This window comes from Xenopus tropicalis, chromosome 7, assembly GCF_000004195.4.
Source record: "Xenopus tropicalis strain Nigerian chromosome 7, UCB_Xtro_10.0, whole genome shotgun sequence".
In the NCBI taxonomy this organism is placed as follows: Eukaryota; Metazoa; Chordata; class Amphibia; order Anura; family Pipidae; genus Xenopus; species Xenopus tropicalis.
This window is the reverse complement of record NC_030683.2, coordinates 76,954,850-76,959,849: the sequence shown is the minus strand read 5'-3', so window position 1 is coordinate 76,959,849 and position 5,000 is coordinate 76,954,850.

Below are 5,000 nucleotides of genomic sequence, written 5' to 3'. Positions count from 1 at the left end.
CCGGGGCCGTGCGGGGTGGCCGCCCGGGGGCCCGGGAGGTCGGCGGCTCCCGTCAATCCCGGGCGTCCGATGTGGGAAAAAAATTTTTTTCCTCCACCGGGGGGCGCTCCGGAGGGGCGCCGTTTGCCTCCACGGGCTAAAAACCGGACGCCCAGGCGACGGCGCCGCGAAAGGGGGCACGGCGGGGAAACGGCGGGCACGTAACCGAGGAAATAAATAAATAAATAAATGAATCGAGCTGTAATTCCCCTCTCTGGCCACCGGGGGGCGCCGCGCGGCGGGCGGGGGCTCCCTCCCAGGCCCGGGGCCGTGCGGGGTGGCCGCCCGGGGGCCCGGGAGGTCGGCGGCTCCCGTCAATCCCGGGCGTCCGATGTGGGAAAAAAAATTTTTTTCCTCCACCGGGGGGCGCTCCGGAGGGGCGCCGTTTGCCTCCACGGGCTAAAAACCGGACGCCCAGGCGACGGCGCCGCGAAAGGGGGCACGGCGGGGAAACGGCGGGCACGTAACCGAGGAAATAAATAAATAAATAAATGAATCGAGGGGTAATTCCCTCCCTGGCCAGCGGGGGGCGCTGCGGGGGCGGCCAGACCGAGGGAGCGGGGACCGGGCCCCTTGCCCGGTCCCAAGGGGGCCCGGGGAACCCGGGCAGGGGGCTTCTCCTGGCCGGAAAGCCCTCCCTGGAAGTCCCGATGAGGACGAATCTGCCTGCGCCGCCCAGGCCAGAGTTCCAGGAGCCTGGGGAGAGAAGCTGCCAGCCCTGGGTGAAGGGCCCCCCGCACGGCGCTCTCATGCTACCTATTTCAGGCATGTTCCGGCAGAATAGTAGAGAGCGGCCACTTAGGACGGCCGTCTCTGGAAGTCCCGAAGGGGGCAAAGTCACTCCGGGCGCCCGGCCCAGAGTTCCAGGAGCCTGGGGAAGGTAGGGCGGCAGGGCTGGGTGTCCCCTGCCCAGCCAGAGTTCCAGGAGCCCGGGGAAGGCAGGGGCTGCAGGGCTGGGTGTCCCCTGCCCAGCCAGAGTTCCAGGAGCCCGGGGAAGGCAGGGGCTGCAGGGCTGGGTGTCCCCTGCCCAGCCAGAGTTCCAGGGGCCCGGGGAAGGCAGGGGCTGCAGGGCTGGGTGTCCCCTGCCCAGCCAGAGTTCCAGGGGCCCGGGGAAGGACAGGCTGCAGGGCTGGCCCTCTCATGCCCAGCCAGAGTTCCAGGGGCCCGGGGAAGGACGGGCTGCAGGGCTGGCCCTCTCATGCCCAGCCAGAGTTCCAGGGGCCCGGGGAAGGCAGGGGCTGCAGGGCTGGGTGTCCCCTGCCCAGCCAGAGTTCCAGGGGCCCGGGGAAGGACGGGCTGCAGGGCTGGCCCTCTCATGCCCAGCCAGAGTTCCAGGAGCCCGGGGAAGGACGGGCTGCAGGGCTGGCCCTCTCATGCCCAGCCAGAGTTCCAGGAGCCCGGGGAAGGCAGGGGCTGCAGCGCTGGGTGTCCCCTGCCCAGCCAGAGTTCCAGGAGCCCCGGGAAGACAGGGGCTGCAGCGCTGGGTGTCCCCTGCCCAGCCAGAGTTCCAGGAGCCCGGGGAAGACAGGGGCTGCAGCGCTGGGTGTCCCCTGCCCAGCCAGAGTTCCAGGGGCCCGGGGAAGGCAGGGGCTGCAGGGCTGGGTGTCCCCTGCCCAGCCAGAGTTCCAGGGGCCCGGGGAAGGCAGGGGCTGCAGGGCTGGGTGTCCCCTGCCCAGCCAGAGTTCCAGGAGCCCGGGGAAGGCAGGGGCTGCAGCGCTGGGTGTCCCCTGCCCAGCCAGAGTTCCAGGGGCCCGGGGAAGGCAGGGGCTGCAGGGCTGGGTGTCCCCTGCCCAGCCAGAGTTCCAGGGGCCCGGGGAAGGACGGGCTGCAGGGCTGGCCCTCTCATGCCCAGCCAGAGTTCCAGGGGCCCGGGGAAGGACGGGCTGCAGGGCTGGCCCTCTCATGCCCAGCCAGAGTTCCAGGGGCCCGGGGAAGGCAGGGGCTGCAGGGCTGGGTGTCCCCTGCCCAGCCAGAGTTCCAGGGGCCCGGGGAAGGACGGGCTGCAGGGCTGGCCCTCTCATGCCCAGCCAGAGTTCCAGGGGCCCGGGGAAGGACGGGCTGCAGGGCTGGCCCTCTCATGCCCAGCCAGAGTTCCAGGAGCCCGGGGAAGGCAGGGGCTGCAGCGCTGGGTGTCCCCTGCCCAGCCAGAGTTCCAGGAGCCCGGGGAAGGCAGGGGCTGCAGGGCTGGGTGTCCCCTGCCCAGCCAGAGTTCCAGGAGCCCGGGGAAGGCAGGGGCTGCAGGGCTGGGTGTCCCCTGCCCAGCCAGAGTTCCAGGAGCCCGGGGAAGGCAGGGGCTGCAGGGCTGGGTGTCCCCTGCCCAGCCAGAGTTCCAGGAGCCCGGGGAAGGCAGGGGCTGCAGGGCTGGGTGTCCCCTGCCCAGCCAGAGTTCCAGGAGCCCGGGGAAGGCAGGGGCTGCAGCGCTGGGTGTCCCCTGCCCAGCCAGAGTTCCAGGGGCCCGGGGAAGGCAGGGGCTGCAGGGCTGGGTGTCCCCTGCCCAGCCAGAGTTCCAGGGGCCCGGGGAAGGACGGGCTGCAGGGCTGGCCCTCTCATGCCCAGCCAGAGTTCCAGGGGCCCGGGGAAGGACGGGCTGCAGGGCTGGCCCTCTCATGCCCAGCCAGAGTTCCAGGGGCCCGGGGAAGGCAGGGGCTGCAGGGCTGGGTGTCCCCTGCCCAGCCAGAGTTCCAGGGGCCCGGGGAAGGACGGGCTGCAGGGCTGGCCCTCTCATGCCCAGCCAGAGTTCCAGGGGCCCGGGGAAGGACGGGCTGCAGGGCTGGCCCTCTCATGCCCAGCCAGAGTTCCAGGAGCCCGGGGAAGGCAGGGGCTGCAGCGCTGGGTGTCCCCTGCCCAGCCAGAGTTCCAGGAGCCCGGGGAAGGCAGGGGCTGCAGGGCTGGGTGTCCCCTGCCCAGCCAGAGTTCCAGGAGCCCGGGGAAGGCAGGGGCTGCAGGGCTGGGTGTCCCCTGCCCAGCCAGAGTTCCAGGAGCCCGGGGAAGGCAGGGGCTGCAGGGCTGGGTGTCCCCTGCCCAGCCAGAGTTCCAGGAGCCCGGGGAAGGCAGGGGCTGCAGCGCTGGGTGTCCCCTGCCCAGCCAGAGTTCCAGGAGCCCGGGGAAGGCAGGGGCTGCAGGGCTGGGTGTCCCCTGCCCAGCCAGAGTTCCAGAAAGAAACGCGCAAAGTATCGCCGCCACCTGCCAGGTGTCTACTTGCTTGGCACGGGGGGTACTCCGCAGGGGCCCCTAGGCCGGGGGCCCTCTCTGGAAGTCCCGATGAGAACGGATTTGCCTCGCCCCTACCGACGGCAGTTCCACGAGCTGGGCAGGGAGGAGTGGATCGCCGGCCTCTTGGGCCCCCCGCACGGCGCTCTAATGCTACGCTTCCCAGGCATGTCCCGGCAGAGGAGACAGGAGAGGTTGACACTTAGTGCAAAAATCGCAATGCTCTGCTTCGGCCAGCTCTGAGCTGCCTCACGCCCAGCCAGAGTTCCAGGAGCCTGGGGGTAGGACGGGCTGCAGCACTGGGTGTCCCCTGCCCAGCCAGAGTTCCAGGAGCCCGGGGAAGGCAGGGGCTGCAGCGCTGGGTGTCCCCTGCCCAGCCAGAGTTCCAGGAGCCCGGGGAAGGCAGGGGCTGCAGGGCTGGGTGTCCCCTGCCCAGCCAGAGTTCCAGGAGCCCGGGGAAGGCAGGGGCTGCAGGGCTGGGTGTCCCCTGCCCAGCCAGAGTTCCAGGAGCCCGGGGAAGGCAGGGGCTTCAGCGCTGGGTGTCCCCTGCCCAGCCAGAGTTCCAGGTGCCCGGGGAAGGACGGGCTGAAGCGCTGGCCCTCTCATGCCCAGCCAGAGTTCCAGGGGCCCGGGGAAGCCAGTGGCTGCGGCGCTGGGTGTCCCCTGCCCAGCCAGAGTTCCAGGAGCCCGGGGAAGGCAGGGGCTGCGGCGCTGGGTGTCCCCTGCCCAGCCAGAGTTCCAGGAGCCCGGGGAAGGCAGGGGCTGCGGCGCCTGGTGTCCCCTGCCCGGCCGGAGCGCAAAGTATCGCCGCCGCCTGCCAGGTGCCTTCTTGCTTGGCACGGGGGGGTACTCCGCAGGGGCCCCTGGTCCGGGGGCCCTCTCTGGAAGTCCCGATGAGAACGGATTTGCCTCGCCCCTACCGACGGCAGTTCCACGAGCTGGGCAGGGAGGAGTGGATCGCCGGCCTCTTGGGCCCCCCGCACGGCGCTCTAATGCTACGCTTCCCAGGCATGTCCCGGCAGAGGAGACAGGAGAGGTTGACACTTAGTGCAAAAATCGCAATGCTCTGCTTCGGCCAGCTCTGAGCTGCCTCACGCCCAGCCAGAGTTCCAGGAGCCTGGGGGAAGGACGGGGCTGCGGCGCTGGGTGTCTCATGCCCAGCCAGAGTTCCAGGAGCCCGGGGAAGGCAGGGGCTTCAGCGCTGGCTGTCCCCTGCCCAGCCAGAGTTCCAGGAGCCCGGGGAAGGCAGGGGCTTCAGCGCTGGCTGTCCCCTGCCCAGCCAGAGTTCCAGGAGCCCGGGGAAGGCAGGGGCTTCAGCGCTGGGTGTCCCCTGCCCAGCAAGAGTTCCAGGAGCCCGGGGAAGGACGGGCCGCAGCGCTGGCTGTCCCCTGCCCAGCCAGAGTTCCAGGAGCCCGTGGAAGGACGGGCCGCAGCGCTGGCTGTCCCCTGCCCAGCCAGAGTTCCAGGAGCCCGGGGAAGGACGGGCCGAGGCGCCGGCTGTCTCATGCCCAGCCAGAGTTCCAGGAGCCAGGGGAAGGCAGGGGCCGCGGCGCTGGCGTCCCAGCCCAGCCCAGCCGGAGCGGAAGCGGGAGGAAGAAACGCGCAAAGTGTCAGGTAACGACTTGCTCGGCGCGGGGGGTCCTCCGCGGGGGCCCCTGTCCCGGGGGCCCTCTCTGGAAGTCCCGATGAGAACGGATTTGCCTCGCCCCTACCGACGGCAGTTCCACGAGCTGGGCAGGGAGAAGTGGATC